Source organism: Gorilla gorilla, chromosome 12, assembly GCF_029281585.2.
Source record: "Gorilla gorilla gorilla isolate KB3781 chromosome 12, NHGRI_mGorGor1-v2.1_pri, whole genome shotgun sequence".
In the NCBI taxonomy this organism is placed as follows: domain Eukaryota; kingdom Metazoa; phylum Chordata; class Mammalia; order Primates; family Hominidae; genus Gorilla; species Gorilla gorilla.
Window position 1 is genome coordinate 45862247 of NC_073236.2, and position 20631 is coordinate 45882877.

Here is a 20631-nt window from a genome sequence, read left to right on the forward strand (position 1 = left end):
AATAGCATTTATGCCATTCTGGGTAATTGTCTGCTTATCTGTCCACTCCCCCATAGCACTGTGATCTTATGGGAAGCAACCTTTTTCTTTTGTGCATCTTCAGCACATGACAAATTTTGGGAAGCAGTTTGGAACTTTACAAATGTCAATTGAATGGACTAAATGGAGAGAAACGGATGGAGAAAGATGCAAGTCACATGGTGTCTCTTCAAACTTTTCGCTTAATTCATCTTTTTATAAATACAAGGATGACTCTTACCTATTGTAACAGTGTCTGGAGGGATTCAATGCTTAGTGGATGGCAGAGAACATTCTAGTAGTTATCCCAGATGCTGGCATTGTAGTCTTCTATAGGACCAAAAGTGGCATTAGTACATACATCTTTTTGCAAGGTCAAATACCATACTTTAGCAAGGATGAAATTCCACACAACAATTTACTCTTAAAAAGTGCAAACATGGAGTCTGTTCAGGCCAGTTATTCTGGAAAATCACACCTCTTTTCAGGAAAGAAGGGAGGAAAAGAGGAGTAACCAGCCAGATTGAGTAGTATAATATCATATTAGCTACTGGCTATTGAGGACTTGAAATGCTAGCCATCTGAATACAAAATATTTCATTAAAAATTGTATTATTGATTACATGTGGAATTTTTAATATTTTTGATATATTGGGTTAAAGGAACTACTTTATTAAAAGTAATTTCACCTTTTATGTTACTTATTTCAATGTTACTTCTTAAAACTTTAAAAATATATATGTAGCTCCCAATATATTTCTATAGAATAGTGCTGATTTAGGAGCTAGAAAACATACTTTTGCTACCATGCTATTTCTATCTTTGGTAGCAAAGCTTTGGAGTTCATGACGATGCATTCTTCTTCATTCAAAGAAGCCTTATTCTGTTCACTTTTCCAATTGAACTCAACCAAAATGTACTTATTCAAAACAGTGCCATCTACTGAGAGAAAACAGTAATAGCTTTGAAAGTAACTGCTATTTTGAGTCCCGGCATGGGAATTTCTCTCCCACTCCTATTTACAATTAAACAAAAATACAGCAAACCCAGAGTAAGATCATTGTATCAGCTGCCACATTTCAACCTCTGATGGTTGCATACATGCATCTGCCTTCTTTTTATGTCTCTTTATTTTAAATAGCACAGGACAGCAGAAGGCATGGCCAGTCCCCAGCTCAGACCACCTGGGCAGGCTGCATGCCTGGTTGATGATGAAGGGAGAGATGGTATTCCCAAGCATTTTCTGTAAGAGGCGCTAATTCTTAGTTGTGCTTTGTCTGTCCTGAGCAGATCCTCCTTTGGGGCATTATAGTGCTTGGAGCCTGCCTCTCTGGCTTAAGATAATTTTTTTTTATTATACTTTAAGTTTTAGGGTACATGTGCACAATGTGCAGGTTAGTTACATATGTATACATGTGCCATGCTGGTGTGCTGCACCCATTAAGTCGTCATTTAGGATTAGGTATATCTCCTAAAGCTATCCCTCCCCCCTCCCCCCACCCCACAACAGTCCCCAGAGTATGATGTTCCCCTTCCTGTGTCCATGTGTTCTCATTGTTCAATTCCCACCTATGAGTGAGAACATGCGGTGTTTGGTTTTTTGTTCTTGCGATAGTTTACTGAGAATGATGATTTCCAATTTCATCCATGTCCCTACAAAGGACATGAACTCATCATTTTTTATGGCTGCATAGTATTCCATGGTGTATATGTGCCACATTTTCTTAATCCAGTCTATCATTGTTGGACATTTGGGTTGGTTCCAAGTCTTTGCTATTAACACTTCCAAGTGAAGTCTCCAAATCAATTTTTACTCTTGAACACATTCTAAACATCTTTAACCTTAACTGCCATTTCTTAATGACCCCTTTGGAGCCTTTCCTATAGCACTTTAGTGGCATCTGCCCTGGAGGGCAGGGGGACAGAGGAATAGGGAATAAGGCAGTCCTTAGAGATATTTTGAGACTACCCACCTTCCTCCTCAAGCACATTCAAAACAATACTCAAAACAGAAGACTCTACATCACTCTTTGGAAATATATTTTCAGAAATTGCATCACCTTTTAATTTTTCAGTGGCAAAACACTTTCTATTGACAACACTCCATATCTTAAAGGAGAATTACTAGTTAAGAACAACCAGATTGGTCTTGTTAATAAAAAATTAATGCTAGCCATCTTGGCTAATTATATATGGATACCTGTGTGTGTATATGTATGTGTGCAAACATGGCTGTGCATACACACGTACACACACACTCCTTTGCCCTCCCATCAACATGAAGCATTTCATCTGTGAAATGGGATTACAGATGATTTTGCTAATTCCCATCTTCATAAATTTCTACATTTCTAAATTTTCCACAATTAACGTGATTAACGTGTATTATGTTTGCAATTTTAAAAAATAAAAAAATAAAGTAGAAAAAAGAAAGGAAAAACAGAAGGAAGAAGTAGGGAGGGAAGAATGAGAGAGAGGTGGAGCAGAGACAGAGAGGGGAACAGATAGAAAGAGGGAAGGAGGAAAAGAGAGCACACTCAGCGAACTGCTAGCTCAAGCCTACACTAGTCAGAACGGGAAGTTAGTCACCCTAAAGTCCTTCTCTCAGACAGCTTAGAGGAAGCATTTAGGAAAATTCTGTAATTCACTCACATGCCATGCATCTGCTCTCTTACATCATCACTAAAGACATTCTCCCCAGAAGGAATGGGTATTAGTGTACGCAGAAAAGATTATTATTTTTCTTTAAACTCATTCAAAACAAAGGCTGTTTAGTTGCTTCTACTATTGCCAAACATAAGGTCTAGCCAGAAGCTCTTTGTTTTTTGGCATTGATTTTAATGCTGCTTCTCCAGCTCAGCCTTTGGACGCCCAAAGGTAATAATTTTTTTTAAAGACAACCACAAAATTAATATCCGAGCTCTGCATGGTTTCTTCCCACAAGGAGACATACAGGGATTGTTGTATGGTCAATGAAAATCAATACTTTCAAGAATGATATTGACCTGCTAACAAGTGAACAGAATTTCTAGGAGAAAGCAGGGTGCTCTCAAAATTCAAGCTGCATGCATGTGTTTCAGGTTTTTAAAAATGCACGTAATGTTAGAATCCTTACCATGCACTATGACCTGCTGCCTCTGGACTAGCTACATCAATATGAAGGACAAATTTACATCCCAAGGAATGGCCAGTGACAGTCTCTCCAAACCCAGGATCAGACCTGTGGAATGAGCACCAATTTATGCGGATTGATGGCCTTTTGTCACTCTGTCTTAGAGGTTGTGACCATCTGAAACTTCAAAATGGATGAAGTCAAACAGAACAGGCGCTCCTGCTCAATGAAGCAGAGAGACAGGACCAAGAAGCCAACCATTCTGTCAAAAAAGAAAATGTTCTGCCCAGAATAATCCATCAGGGTTTCAAACCTTCTGACACTTTTCATATCCAATGCATACAAAAATATCTATGATGAATGCAGACAAAACAACTGATTGTGTTTCTTTTACATTAGTACATAAAACTTTAAAAAATAAATAATCCATGCAATCTTTTAACTCAGTAAGTACACTTGCAGGTAATTTTACTTCGAAGTATTTATTATAAATACATAGAATTTTTTCTACAATTAAGGGGCTTGATAGACTACTGTTTATAATTTTTTAAAATAGGAAATTGGTTATAAATTATGACTAGTTAAAATAATGTAACAACATGAAATCACTAAAGATTACATTGTAGATTATTTAAAATATATTCAAATAATATACTAATTTAAAAAAATTCCAAATTGATACCAATGTTATATCACATATGTATCAACATATGTAAGATATATAGATTTTATAACATATAGACATAGAAATATATATCTGTAAACTGTATGTACATCCAGAAAAGAAAAGCACTGACATAATACATACAAAAATGTTAATAATGAACATCCCAATAGTGGAATTACAGATGATGTTTTAGTTTTCCTATATATCTAGATTCCCCCAAATTACCAAGTTAACATATAATGTTTATATATGTAAAAATGTTCATAATTATAGTCTGTTAATTTCTGTTTCAGTATATACTTCTATTTATTGGAGATCAGAATCTCTACTAAGGTCTAAGAAATACCATATGTAAACATATTTCTTATTGTAACAAGACTTTCCACGCTGAGGGTGGCCTGACCACCAAAGGGTTGTGGACTCATGCCCTTGTATAAATAAAATATTAACAGAGCTCTGCTTGGGGTTACAAAGCTGGTAAGGAAGGACACCTGTAATACTTTAACAGTACCAAAGAGAAGAGTTTATGAACATTACAATGCTCAAACAGATTTATACTATCAGTTACCATTAACAAGCAAATATCTCTTAATCACAATTGTATTAAGCATGAAAATTGGATACTTCCAGGAATATGATTTCCAGAAGGCATGAATTTAAAGAGATAGAAAAAAGAAGTAATTTAAGCATGGAGTTGTAAATTCCCTCAACACATTTGTCTTTACCCCTTCATCCCAGTCGGCATGGCAGAAACAGAAATGCATAAAAATGCCTAGATTAATGTTTTCTCAATATAACGGGGATGGGGGGGGAATTGGAAAGTTTACAGCTGTGGGAGCGATGCCTACCTTCAGTTACGTCCAGGAAGCAATAAGATTTTCCTTGGTCAAAGAGTAACTTTACAAGTCTTAGACAAATTCCAAATAAAGTTTTGTTTCATGTTTCACTGATGAGAATTATAATGTATGAGCCTCTGGAATGTAAACTTGGGATGTTGTATATTGACTCTGATTTTTTAATGGATTGCTGGTTATTCTCCATTTGCATAGTTCCATTCTAGACCATTTGCCAATCTTTTCTATCTTTCTGTATTTCCTGGGAGGCTGATCTACACAAAGGACATCACTAGGGCTCCCTTGCTGATTGATTTCCAATTGGTTTCAGCCAGCGAGCAATCACCAAAAGACCAGTAGCCAGAAGACAGAGAGTAGGGCATTATTTCCTGCTTCCTCCTGTACCATGCCTCTGGTAGCAGCCATGACCTTTCACAACTGCAGCTGCCTCCAGGTGGCCCTTCTTCCATGGCTTCAGCTCCCACAGCAATTCCTCATGCCCCTCTGCTTTAGGGTTGTCAATCACTTATTCCCCTACGAGTCTCTAGGTGTCTAATCACTGCTCCAGGGAATGGAAGATCTTGCTAATTAATACCCCTAAATATTATTTATAATTATATGCATATATGTATACATATTTTAACATAGTATATATTACTGATATATAAGATATTAATATCTTATATAAATCATGTAATGTATATTCTTCTATAAATGTGAAAAGAATTATGGAACATATTCTCAAGGAAGAGACTGTATATGTATATATGTATGTGTGTGTGTGTATCTATATATGCATAGAGAGAAAGAAAGAGAAAGATGGATATATTACCTCAAAAATTTGGGATTTGTTGTTTAGCTCACATAGCTGGGAATGGCTCTAATGATTTGGTTGTTTGATTAGTTGAAGCCTGCATCTGTGGTGGCCTGTAAGCACAGTTGAGATGGAAGCTTCCTTGGCATATTGTAAATTAAGGAAACTGGAGGCTTAAGTAGATGGACATGGGAGAGTGGACCTCTCATGTGCAACACGCTTAGCTACCTCCTAACCTCACCCCATAGCAAAGCAAAGAGAAACAGATTGGCGAGAGTCTTCCCAGCGTCTCTGAAGAGCTCTGTGTGGCTACTCTACGTAGCCTTGAAATGATGATGAGAGATTTTGCCATTGATCTGGCTGTTCTGATTTCAATAGCAATGATGCTATTTCAGGATGGCAGGGACCCAGTTATGAGGCTTAATTATCAGAGACAAAGTTGGCTCAATTTCTGTGATAGACCACAGAGATGCAGTAGCAATCGGAGGGTACTGACACTTAGAAATCTGTGGAGGCTTATTACTGGCTTCCTATGAATAAAATAGATGGGTGGCCAAAAATGATATGACTTGATTAATATAATTCAGAAATCACTATCTCTGATGGAAAAAAATGCAACTTCACAGAGGTGCTGGTATAAATCCATAGCCAGATCCCATACCTAAGCCAGTTTACAGATCCTGAGCCCCTTGAGTGAGGAGAGAGTCGAGGAACTATTGGGATAGTATCCTGAAACTTGGCCTCAAGTATGTGCTGTAAATCTCCCCAGTTCTTTCCCAGAGTAACCTGCATCTATTTAAAGACTGACTATGTGAATGAGAGATGCCCAGACCTTCAGGGGGTTCTTAGGTGTTAGCTCTGAATTGACACTTATCCTAAGAACACAATGGCTGAATGGTTACAGTGAGGATTTATTGAAAGACACTCAATGAAGAGTATATCTAAATTTGTCTCACAGTGGCCCTGTAGACTGCCAGATCTATTTTATGGTATGTCCATGGTTTCTGCAGGTATAATTGGAATAAATGCATTTAGAACTGGTATTACTCCCACGTCGATCCCCTGCAGTCTGGAGTAAAGACTACCATGGTAGAAAGGGCCAAGTGGAGCTGTTGGACCTGCCTGTTCCACCTCTGGACAAACTGGTAAATCAAAAGCAATACTGTACTTCTGGGAGAAATAGCATAGCTTAGTGATACCATAAAGGACTTTTAAAATGCAAGAATGGTGAATCCGAATGACACTTAAGAATAGCTGTGATGGCCGGCTGCGGTGGTTCACGCCTGTAATCCCAACACTTTGGGAGGCTGAAGTGGGCACATCACCTGAGATTGGGAGTTCGAGACCAGCCCGACCAACATGGAGAAACCCTGTCTCTACTAAAAATACAAAATTAGCCAGACATAGTGGCACATGCCTGTAATCCCATCTACTTGGGAGGCTGAGACAGAAGAATCACTTGAACCTGGGAGACAGAGGTTGCAGTGAGCCAAGACTGTGCCATTGTACTCCAGCCTGGGTGAAAGAGTAAGACTCCGTCTCAAAAAAAAAAAAAAAAAAAAAAAAAAGAATAGCTGTGAGTTGTTATAAATTTAGTCAAGCTGTGATTTAAAAGTAATGTATTTATTGAAGAGACCAACACAACCCCTAGCACCTGGTATGCTAATATTTACTAGGAATACACTTTTCCCCCGACTCAATTAGTCAGTACAAGTAGAAGTGGTTTGCCTTCACCTGGCAGAGATGGCAGTACATCCTTACTGGCTAACTAGTCATTGGCTATGACAACTGTCCTCCTTTACCTTATATAGTTGGCAGACCTTGATCATCTGATCCAGTATGGTGAGTAAATTATATAGATAGCAACAGGAAATACCAAATAGCCCAGTTATCTTGTTGTAAGAGTGAGAAAAAATAACACATGAAATTCAAAGGCATAACTCATTAGTGAAGTTTCCAGAGATCAGCGGTCTTGGTTAAGCAGATTATAACCTCTAAAGTGAAAGAGTTGCTGCACTTAGCACTGACTATGAGAAATGTACATATTTGGACATATTTATAGTTGAACTCCACAGGAATAGAGATGGCAGCTATTATCAGGAGTATAGCTTGTGCAACTATCCTGAGACAGAAAAGAACTTGACTTGTACTAGGAATGGAGAAAAAAAACAGGGTGACCATGAAGTAGGTAGCAGAAAGGAAGGTGAGTATGTGATGAAGTTGAAGGGTTAGGATAAACCTGGATCCCAGGCCTCACAAGCTGCAGTAAAGACTTTTAATTTGATCCCAAGTGCAGCTGCAGAGTTCTAAACCGGGAGTGGGAGCGAGTGGGTCTGATGCAATTTGATTTGTGTTTGTAAACAGTGAGTCTAGCTACAAAGAGAAGGATTGAAAGAAAAGATTCGGAAGATTAGAGGCACTAATTTGACAGAGGAAATAAAGGACATAATACTAGACTTGGTGTGTTGCCTTATTTATTGGTAAATTTTATAGGTGTGCTGCTATCATTAGCTAAAGTCTCAAGATAAGATATACTTAGAGCAGGAAGTATCAAAAATAATGGATGTAACTAACCTTGCATTTCTAATTTATTAGAATGGCATCTTGTCCGAACTAACGAAACTGTCATTAATTTTACCATGAGATGGCTGACATGGAACTCATACCAAGAGTGTAAGGGTCAATTTGACTACTTTCTTATCTTCTGCTTGTGCTTGAATTACGAATATTCAACTATGTTTTGCTTGTTTGTTTTTGCAGGACTTTTTAAGTTGTTGTCTACATTTTTAGGTTAGTTTAGGTAAAGGTGGTTACTATAACTCGCAAATCCATTTGGCTGGTTCCAAAAAATCTTCCATAAGTCACTATTCACCAAAAGCAAATGGCATGACAGCTATGACAGCCCTACCAACATAAAGGCCATTAGGAAGAATGCCAGCATTAAAGATAATAATGGCTAAGTTAGTTTTGCTGAAACAAAAATAAATGGAAATGAAAATTTCAATATATTCTTCCTCCAACTCTATGAATCTTCCATGCCCTGAAGTGTGCACACCCTGCTTTGTAGAAGACTGACTTAAACCAAAGGGATATTCAGTGGTAGGAAGTTAAGGAGAGTTTAGAATATTGAGCAGAGATGGGTTCCATTTCCAGACCTCCTGGGAAAAACCCAGGAGCACTGGATAAACGAAGTAATAAACTCCCTTCATCAATTATCCTAAATCTTCCCCAATTCCTCAAAGTTTAGGGGATAAAATCAAGAGCCTGCTTTCCATCTTTTTTTATACCAGGTGGCAACATAAATCCAGCTAAAGCAAAACACATAGTAAGATGCTCAGCTCATAATTCTTTGGGCCTCACAGCAGCATATGAGGGAGAAAGGGGCACAATCCTACCTCCTCAGAGTTATCCAGCTAATGGGAAGGTGGATTATCAGCTGGACTTGAGAAGTTGTAAAGTAAAACACTAGAAAGCTAAATTTAGGTGAATAAACATTCTCCCACACTCAGTCTTTGCATTCAAAGACAGAGACACTAGATAACCTATACTCTGAGGCAACTGGTTTCTGATAGCAAACAGTAGTTGCCATTTTTGAGTGCCTCTTCGGTAACAAATTGTGGGCTCTACACCTTAGGTGTAGAGACTAATTCTCACTACACCTCTGCAAGTCATATTCATCTCACTTTCTGCAGAAAGAAGGTTGAAGTGAAATGGTCTAAGGTCATTATTTTGTCCAAAACATATTTATGAATGTCTATTAGTTGACAATACTTACTCACTTATTTATTATTTTAAAAAGTAATATCAAGTGTATCTGTTGGCAACCATTATAAATCCAAGCAGAGATTGATTTGATGAACAACCTGCCATCACACAGAAATAAACAGCAGGGAGTCAAACTGGAACTGAGCTTTCTATTCCCTCTGGACCATTAGTCACACTTTCTACAAAATAATTATTGATGGAATCAGAAGTTTTGTTATTATCTTTCTTAGCACAGTCTCAGTATTCAGCCACATTCTCTATTTCTTCACTTGAAAAGGCCAGAACATTAGAAGACTAGATGGTTCTTGGACAAATGTTGTGAAAATCACCACACACTGGAACCAAAGGCAAGACATAGAAAAACACAAGACACCAGAAGTGTGTGCAAGGCACGGTGAAAGGCAGTACAGGGATTGCAAATGGCCACACAGACCAGCCTTCCACTTGCTGGCCCTATGACCTTACCAAGGCTTCTCTTCTTTCTCAACCTTGTTTTCTCATATAGAGGAAATAATCACACATAATTTAGCAGTGACATCAAGTTTAAAGAAATGAAAAAACAGCAGCATATAGAGGTTAAGAGAGTGCTCTGGAGACAAACATCTTGGACTTCTATCCTGAGCATTGCTTCCTACCCCTGTGATCCTGGGTTAGTTAACCTTATCCTTCTGTTTAAGTTCCTTAATCTATAAAATGGGTAATGACATTACTCACCTTTAAGGTTCCATTGAGGATTACATGAGTAGACACGTGAAAACTCCTACTGCCGTGCTTACCACATTGCTAATGTTCAGTAAATGTCAGCTGTGATGATGTTAATGATGATGATGATGATGAAGATTCTGAGAAGAGCAAGAATAATGATTATCATGTGTGAAGTGGTTAGAAGGCTGCAAATATATGTAATTCTTCCCATAATCAATGATCCACATCCAAAATCCCTCCTTAAGATTGAAACTCCAATTTAAGCCTTAAAATGGCAGCCCAATTACCCCAAATTGTAAAGATATTCCTGTAGAAGCCTAGCAATGTTTTCCAAGGACTATCAATGTCCTAAACCAGCTCATCTCAAACTTTTTAAAAAATAATCAAACTATTTTATTCTTTAGTTGTGAGAGTGTTAGAAACTCAATGCTTTGGCTATAAAGTTTCAGACAAAATAATCAAAACACTCCAGGAGCTAAAATATCACCAGACACTTTTATGGAGTTTGATGATGAGTGAGAAAGATCCATCCAGAAAGACCTATGAAAAATCATTATTATATTACACTCAACTGCTTTCATGCACCACCTACAGATGCTCAGGGAGAAGGAAATGACAGCTCTATGTAACATGATTTAAGCATTCCAGAGACTGTTGGCTTTGCCATGAAACATCAATTTCTTGGCACTTTCACATTACTTGTTCATGTTGTCATATTTTTGGAGAAAAATAACAAAACAGTTGGACCAAACAATAATATTTCTCAAACAAATACACCTTCTGCCTTCTCCGGTGTATTTATGTTTACATGCTTGAAAGAGCCAATAGTCATTACTACATCCAGGCAATAATATTGAAACTGGAAATGTACTTGTATCTTTGCAATAAATCACAGAAGAGAGCTGCTCTCTTAGTAGAGAGACCTAAAGATGGTAAAATAAATAGATAACTTGTCTTCTGTGGGAAAACAAAAAGTTTGTGTATGTGTGTGTCTTGGATACTACCAAAAGATGTCTATTTTTTCTTCTTTTTATGTGTTATATTCAGGCTTCCTTACATTTCTATCTTGATATGCAGAAATATATATTAATAGGTTGGAAAAATGATAAGTACAAACACAACAAAGAGCAGTAGTAATTTTCAAATTTGCTTATGAATCAAAATTACCTGGAGCTTTTTTTAACACAGATTCCTGTGCCTGACCCCAACAGTTTCTCATTCAACAGGCCTAAGACAAAACTGAGACCTTGTATTTCTAATCAGTTCCCATCCAGGTGAAGCTGATGCTGCTAGATCAGGGACCACCATTTGAGAACCAGTGATGGAGAAGAATGGTCACCAACCTTACTTGGTATCACAGAACGAGTGTTCTGGTCTTAACACTTCTGTGTGACCCAAAGCACAATATTTAATTTCTCCAGATTAGTTTCTCAATGGTGAAATGAGGAGTTTGCACAAGACGAGCTTCAAGATTTTTTTTCATCACCAATGAGCCATGAACGCTAAGCTTTCTCTGTGCCTTGTAGCCTCTGAAAGGCACCAGACTGATTCAGTTGCTGCTCCTCCATCATGCACAGGGATTCTGTCCTTGATTTGGTCTCCATCAATGGTTTGCAAAGGTTGTCAAAAGCAGCAAGGGCAGTTAAATAGATGGCATCCTATTTCTAAAAAGTAAAATGTTTACAACTCGTTAGCTCTTCCTCCCATGTGTAGTAGAGAGAATACATCATCGGATTTGGCTTCAAATGAACATCCTTCATAGTGTCTGTCTTAGTAGGAGAATTGACATAATAACAAAAATTAAAATTTATATTTATAAAATACTTACTATATGCCAAACACTATAAGGTCTTTATATACATTGTCATTTAGTCCTTATTGTAACCCCGTAGGGCATTCAATATTATTATGCTCAATTTAGGCAGCAAAATGTACTCAGAATAGCCTTTCAATCCACTCGAAGTCACACGGATCAAGCAGCAAAACTGAGATGCAAAATCAACCTAGTCTGATTTCAGATCTAGGGCCCCTGATCATGGTGAGAGTTTAAATTTTATTGCATATATATATATCATATATATAATATATATGATATATATATTATATATATGATATATCATATATATAAGATTGCATATATATAATTGTGTGTATATATATATAAATGTAATAAAATATATATAAAATTGTAGTATAAACTGCAGTTATACCCTAACTTAGGGTGAAGATTTGGTTCCAACAACGGATCAGGTGAAAGGATGAGATGGGAGAAGTGTGAGGGTAGAAATTCACTGGGCAGAGCCAGTGAGACTCATGCTGAAATCCAGGTAGATTCAAAACACAAAAGCCATCAAACTAGGTCAAAATCAAACCCAGAGCAGCTAATGGGCTACTGGGAAGATATAAGAATGGGGAATTATATGGGAGCTAGCCTAAGATGGTTCCTGGAATAAGACTTGTTAGTACTGAAGAAGGAATCTCATTTATCTAAAGAAGCCATCCTTTGTCCTAGAGCCTGACCCTGGCTTATCACTTAACCCACTCCTACACATGGGCAAAACAAACACTAGGCTAAGAAAGGCCAGTAATCCACGGATATTATCCCAGTTCTTCATAGGGAGAAGAAAATTGACTTGATTCTTAAATTACTCAGCATCAAAATCATTTTAATTTTACCAACAAATAAAATAGGATTCTTTTTTTTTGAGACAGAGTCTCACTCTATTGCCCAGGCTGGAGTGCAATGGTGCAATCTCAGCTCACTACGACCTCCACCTCCCAGGTTCAAGTAATTCTTCTGCCTTAGCCTCCAGAGTAACTGGGATTACAGGTGTGCACCACCACACCCAGCTAATTTCTTTCGTATTTTTTGTAGAGACGAGGTTTCACCATGTTGGCCAGGCTGGTCTTGAACTCCTGACCTCGTGATCCACCCGCCTGAGCCTCCCAAAGTGCTGGGATTAGAGGCCTGAGCCACTGTGCCCAGCCAAAATGGAATATTTTATATTTAGAGGACTCTGAGTGACTTACTGGAAATCTGCCCATCCTCAAAGCTCCGAACAAGTTACCAACCAGATTCAGTGCTCTTTTGCAAAGGCCTTTTCGGCAATAGTGGCTCCTGATTTCCTTAGTAGGTCCTAAGAAGGGCCATTCTGGTTGAACAGAGGCTGAGAGACTCTTTAAACTGCATTTACTTATTCTTTTGTAGGATTCTATATTTATTTGGGGTGTGTTGAAATGAATGTCTGTGGCAAGTACAGTGTTTTAATTTTTTAATGTTACGTTTGTGGAAGATCAAAATATGCCACTCCAACATAAGCCACTTTGGCATAAGTGTTATTTTGAACTGGAGGCAAATGAGATCCAACAGACGCATGTGCCTTCCCAGCACAACCCTGATCTGAGTAAAAGCAGAAATTCCTGAGAAATGAGAACTTCCATCAACTCCTTTCATAGGGAAGTTTTCTGGCTATGAAAAGAACAAAAAGTCCGGCACTGAGATGGACCTGCACAAGCAAACCTTACTCCATGAGCGCCCCCATGTGTTAATCTTCTGCCTCGGAAGGCTAACGGTCTTGTCACCACTACAAAGGCATTGCTCTTTGCTGAGATGCTATGTAAGCCCAAGTTCTAACCACCCCTTTGTGCTACTCATCACTAAGATTCCTCCTTGTACCCTGCACAGGATAATAAGCTGAATAATATGTTTTTCTCCTGTTATGCTGTCTTTTGTCAGTCTGATTTGCAGGGCCCCAGCAAATAACCTAAGACTGGTAAAGGAAAAAGACTTTTTACCTCCCTTTCCTGTTCATGATATCTGAGGGACTGAGAAGAGAAGGAAGTTAAGCCTCCGCCTCAAGCTATCCCCTGGACCACCAACACTGTACATTCTTAGCAGGCATGCTGGAGGCTTTCCTCCATTCCAGGGGCTGCACAAAGTGTTTTCCTAGAATGAGACCCCTACTAACCTTCCCCAGGGGCTCGCAGACATATAAGGCTGGCAGACACATCAATGATGAGCTACCATGGAAGCAGAATTATATCAATAATTTTTCTCTCAAAAATACCCCCATACAGTCTTCCCCATCTCAGTAAACAATAAATGTAAATGTTATCACAATGTTTACAATATTTTCTACATGTTTTATGTATGGTAACTGATGAAAGCATTACAACCACACTATAAAGAAATACTATCAGTAATTCCACTTTATAGATGAGGACACTGATGCACAGAAAAGTAACTTGCCTGAGGCTGCAGGAAGTATATAACACAATCAGGAATTAAGCCAGAGCAGTATGGCTCCAGGCTCATCATGCTAATACACATGACTCCCTTTCTAACTGGAAGCTGCATTCCAGATGGGCAGGCGCAAATGCTTGGCTCCGTCTCTTTCTCTTCCACCTTATTCCCGTTCAATTTCAAAACACATCTCACCTTCTCCTCCACTGCCTCCCTGGTCCAGGCACCGTTGAACCTCACCTAGATTATAGCGACAGCTTTTCACTGGTCTCCCAGCTTCTGCCCTTGAGCCTCCATGGTCTATTCTAATAACAACAAGAGTGACCTGGACCTGGGCTCCAAAGCCTGTGATGCTGTATGAACTCAAGGTAAAAGCCAGTTCTTCACAGTGCCTCACAGTCTTTTCAGGGCCTCCAGGTGTTCATGCCTCACTGATGGCACATCCGGGAGCTTGCATGATGACCTTGCATTGCCCACCTCAGCCTCCATACAGCCATAAGGCACAGACTTATCAATGGCACACAATCTTATCAGATCATGTATAAGTTCTGCTGAAGCATTGTTAGATACGAATTTATCATAGAGCCCTAGCCATCATTAACAGAAGGTAATAATTTATAAACGATGGACTGACTACACAGTAGGAGGCCATACCCCAGAAGTCATCCCTTGAAGGAGAACTGCCTAGAAGAGCTCCACAACCACTAACATCTATGTCTGGTATTTCGGCCACCGATACTTTGAGTTTATGTGCCGTAGCAACTGCTATAGGCAATTCAAATGGTAGTGAGAGCATAGGCTTTGGGATCAGACTGCCAGAGACTGTATCTTAGCTCTATCATTTACTATAACCTTTGCCAAGTTACTTTACCTCTGCCTGCCCTAGTCTAATCATCTGGTAAGATAGCTGTCATGAAAGTCCTGGTCCAAAATGTCAAAGTGATGAACGAATGGGCCAATATATGTAAAGTACTCACAACAGGGTCTAGTTTCTCCTAAAAACTCAAAAATGTAAGATATCATTATTAGTATTATTATAGTATTGAGAGAATATACTCACAGTCCTTAGTAGTCTTGTCTTGAAAATGATATTTCAAGGAAGTTCAAGTAATCAATGTGCACTCTAGTATATCACATCCTTGCACATGTGGCTAGAATGAACGATCTGTAGATTGCGAAGCTGAGAACCAGGCTCTGGAACAAGCAGTCTTCTCTAACATACTGCCACCAAGTGAGGGCCTGAGTGAATGACAAGCTTTGATTCCTGTAGAACATTTTCTCTCTCCTGAAAAAGAAACAATCATAGAACGAATCCAATCAAATATTGTGAAACTCAATTTTAATAATTTTAGTTCCTCTTGACAAAACAAATTCTGGGCCTACATTTCCTAGATTATTTCTTCAAATTTCTATATCTTATCACCTGTATATACCCAGTAAGAGCAATTATATGGAAGTAGCAAATGACCTAAAAAGACTGTCTTGAAGCTGAACCGTGAAATTACATTTATTTTTAATGTTCAGAAACCCTGGATCCTACCCTTTTATTTTATTCTTCTTTCCATCAAATGAGCCTGTCTTAGTCTGTTTAGGCTACTATAACAAAATACCATAGACTGGTCAGTTAGAAATGACAAAAATTTAATTCTTGCAGTTCTGTACTGGAAAGTCCAAGATCAAGGCAATGACAGAGTCAGTAAGAGCCTCCTTCCTTCATGGACAGCAGCTTTGCCTCTGTAACCTCACATGGCAGAAAGGACTAACTAGTTCTCTAGGGACTCTTTTATGAGGGCACTAATCTTATTCTTTCAGGCTCTGTTCTTAGGACCTAGTCATCTCCCCCTAACCCCTTCTCTTAATACCTTCACCTTGGGGGTTAAGACTTCATTCAACATTTGAATTTAAGGAGATGCCAACAATCAGACTATAGCAGAGCCTAATATCTTTACATCAAGGAAGTAAAAGTACTTATTATTTATTTATTTATTTATGAGATGGAGTCTTGCTCTGTCACTCAGGCTGGAGTACAGTGGCAGGATCTTGGCTCACTGCAATCTCAACCTCCTGAGGTCAAGTGATTCTCCTGCCGCATCCTCCAGAGTATCTGGGACTATAAGTGCACACCATGCTAGCTAATTTTTTTTTTTGTATTTTTTTAGTAGAGTTGAGGTTTAGTCATGTTGGCCAAGCTGGTCTCAAACTCCTGACATCAGGTCAGGCCTGCCTTGGCCTCCCAAAGTGCTGGGATTATAGGCATGAGTCACCGCACCCAGCCAGTAAAAGTATTTTAAATAAAAATTTAAAAAGTTTAGTGTTTATGTGTCTCTGAAAATAAAATAATAAACAAATAGTGATTCTGAATAGTTTTATTTTACTCTACAGTTGTAATATTATATTATTTATCATAAAAATCAATGGTTTATCATTGTAACCTTGTGTGAATAATAAATTGTTCTTTCTTAAACATTAAGATGAGTTAAACTTAACCAGATTTCAATACTCAGGAAGACAACTTTATAGTTTTTTATTGTTTTCTCACATTTGTGAATATGTTAGCTATATATAGGGATTGGGTTATGTATATGGCACTGCTAAAGTCATGTATCATTAAGGTTAACTGTAATTTACTGTAAAGACTGTGGTCAAATCCCCAAATTAAAAAGATTTTTAAATTGGAAGAAAGGAATAAATTTGAAATAAATTTAACTATGTCACAGTTTTAAGAGTTCTTTCACTATACGAAATACTTTATATGAAACAAATACAAAAACTTGTCCATTGCAAATCTCTGTCCTGATCCAAGGTCTACTTTGAGGCCATAGTCAGCATTTGGCCACATCTCTTAAAACAAAGAAACTAAAATGAAAGAATAAGTGATTCAATGCCATAGTGCATTAATGATTGACAAGACTTTCATTAAAGGTTTTGCTGAAAGACAAATAAGATGGTGTACATTTCATTGTTGTGTACAATAACCATTTCATAAAAATCCCTATTAGCTATTTCTGTTCTCCCTGTATGGTTCTCTTTTCTATCAGCTCTACTCTGAATTGCTTTCATTGGCTTTCCTTGATGTTTCAAGATCTCTAAAATCTCCCCCTATTAACCCAAGCAAGCCACTCTGACTTCACGCTATTCCATCCAACGAAATAAAAGCTCCTTTGAAGCAGTTTTGAAGCCATCTCTGGTTCCCAGCCATGTGGCTTTTTCCGTCATTTAATGATCAAAATAAGTTAGATAGATAGAGAAATTACTTATTGTGCTCTTCTGAAAAGGAAATAAGTATTTTTAAATCACCATTCATAAACTTCTCCACTTCTTATCAACCAGATAATAACAAACAAGATATTATTTTCCCCATTTTTCAGAGAAAAGACAGAAAGATTATCCTGCCAAAGGATATCACACTACATATGATGAAATGGCTCATTGAAGCTCCATTCATTCTATTTATCATTGACGAAGTTGGTAAGATAAAAGCTACATATTCTAGGCTATCGTATAGCATGGAGTTTGCATGTAAATTTGATTCCACCAGTTAGATGTATTCCCATGAGATTAAGAAGGTGGTGATGAGGCTGTTTCTCCTAATCAGCAAGTTCCTGGCAACATGAAGATATTCTTCAGCAATATTTCAGGATCCGATAAAACACCAAAAATAAAAAAACTTTTGAAGACATTGGAAAGCTACTGAATCAACTGAGATTAAAAAAACTCTTCTAATGTTTCTCAATGGGGGGTTGGTCTACCACAGCTATTCCATCATAATCAGAAGGAGACTTCCAGAATGACACAAAACTAGCCCATCATGGGAACGACTTCAGGTGAAAATGCCACTGAGGTTATTGCCAAAACCGTCTCTTATACACAGCAACCCAGAAGATGGAAGTCAATGGTAGATTAATTGAAATATTTAGACTGAAGTACAAAGTGAAACAAGGCAAATACAGAAAAAGCATTAAGGCCAGAGGCAGTGGCTCACAGCTGTAATCCCAGCACTTTGGGAGGCCAAGGTGGGAGGATCACTTGAGCCCAGGAGTTTGAGACCAGCCTGGGCAACATGGAGAAACCCCGTCTCTACAAAAAAATACAAATATTAGCTGGATGTGGTAGTGTACGCTTGTATTCCTAGCTACCTGGGAGGCTGAAGTCGGGGGATTGCTTGACCCTAGGAGGCAGAGGTTGCAGTAAGCTGTGATAGTGCCACTGCACTCCAGCCTGGGCAAAAGAGTGAGACCTTGTCTCAAAAAAAAAAATTCATTCTATTTGGCATTCTGCAAATGCCAAGCAGAATGAATATAAACAAAAATATCTCTGTGTACATCATAACAAAACTACTGAAAACCAAAGGAAACATCAAAATCTCAAAAAAAAGGTGGACAAATAGACATATTACCCAATTCCTTTTGACTTATCATCAGAAGCTAGAAGACAGTGTATTACATCTTAAAAGTGCTGATAAAATATAACCAACAACCTAGATTTCCATACCCAGCAAATAACATCCTTCAAAACATGGAGGTGAAATAAAAATGTTTTGGAAAAACAAAACTAAACTCTGTTGTCAGCAAATCTAAACTAACGGCAACATCAAGTGGAATTCTACAGGCAAAAAGAAAAGGATTTCAGATAAAAGGACAGAAAAGCAGAAAAAAAGAACAAAGGAAAGAGTATCGCAATAATAATGTCTTATTATTATCTTATGTAATTCCATTTAGCCCCTTATTTAATTCCATTTACCAAAAGGGTATTCTACCAAAAGGGGTAAATGGAATTAAACTATTATAATATCATAGTATTGTCAAGGACATGATAAAGTGAAACTTTATATTACAATCTCAAGGTTAATCATTAAAAGATTTAATATGAATATATAACTAACAGTAGAGTCTATTATATTTAAAATATTGTATTAATTCAAAATAAGGCAAAGACAGAGAAACCGAAATGTAAAACAAATTGAATGAAAACAATAATAGCAAGAAAATGAATAAACCCAAATACGTCAGTAATTACATAAGTTTAGCAAGAAGATAAAATGCTCCTAAGCAACATACAGACAATAATATACTCCTAAAATATATAAAGCAAAAATTGATAAAACTAAAAAGGAGGAATAGAAAAATCTATAACTAGAATAGGAGGATTTATCAGCAACTGATAAAACAAGCAAACAAAATAATTGACAAAATATTAGAATATAAGGAATTTATAATTAATCTAATTAATAAATATAAGAAGTTACAACATGACAGACTATGCATTTTTTCCAATACACATGGGATATTTCCCCAGACTAACAACAAGATAAGCTAAAAAGAAGTTCTCAAAAAATGAAAAGAATTGAAATCCTTCAGAGTATGTCTTCTGACCGTAACAAAATTATGCTTAAAAAACCCAAAAATATATATGACTAAAATCCTCAATTGTTGAAAATAAATACACATTTAAACATAAAGAAGAAATTTAAAAAATAATTAGAATGTATTCTAAATGAAAATGATAATAAAATATAACAAAACTTATGAAACTAAGAGTTGTGCTTAAAGGAAAATTTATAGCTTTCAGTTCTTATATTAAACAGAGAATGTTGAAAATCAAGTTTTAATTATTCATCTCAAGACATTGGGAAAAGAATACCTAATGAAAAGCAAAGAAAGCAGCAGAAAGAAAATGAAGATAAAAGCAGAAATTAATGAACAAAAAATATCAATAAAGCCAAAGGTTAGTTATTTGTACTGATTAATAAAATGGATAGACTTCTAGCAAGTCTCATCAAGAGAGAAAGATAAAATCTTCAAATTCCAATATTTGGAATGAAAAAGAGAATATTATGAGCAGCACCGATATATAATAAACAGATAAGAGAAACTAGCAAAAAACTTTTTTCTAATAAATTTGAACATTTACTTTAAATAGTTAATATTCTTTAAAGAAAAAATATCCAGCTTACTAGGTGTATGGGTCTATTTCTGGATTTTTGTTGAAAGCCAAAAGAATGAGGGCAGTGCAAAACTCAGTATACCACTGGAGGCTATATGAGTAAACAGCAAACTGTTCTCACGACAGCAGGATGTTAGCAAACTGACAAACTGTGTCTGCTGCCCAGAAGGAATGCTGAGGGCAGTCACCACCAAGGCACAAGTGTTTCTTGTGATTAGGCAAATCTGAAGCCTGTTAGTAATAATACGAACCTGTGATCAATCAAGCAGCTGACCAGTCGTTAGCTCCTCCTCCCTGCTCTTTCTACCCAATAAATATGAAGGACTGTAGAAGCTCAGGGCAGCTGCTTTTGCTCACTAAAAGCACAGAGCCCTCTTCTTCCCCTGGCCCCTTTTTTAAAAGTTTCTTTTGTTTTAAGTTTTCATTTCTGTATTCATCCCCCTTTGTTCAGTCTCGTAATGACCGTCTCAAGTAGTAACAGTAATAACTATGGTAGTGACGGTCTCAAGTAGTAACCGTGGCAGTCTGCCA

General features: G+C 37.4%; 1 long non-coding RNA gene across 1 annotated transcript; it reads right to left on the minus strand.

The window, feature by feature from the left end:
- Positions 1–259: 259 nt before the first annotated feature.
- Positions 260–15442, minus strand: LOC134756768 (uncharacterized). The gene is made up of 3 exons (XR_010129888.1): positions 15218–15442; positions 9924–10051; positions 260–348 (listed from the first exon to the last, which is right to left on the minus strand). It is a non-coding gene; the product is annotated as an uncharacterized lncRNA (long non-coding RNA).
- Positions 15443–20631: the final 5189 nt, after the last annotated feature.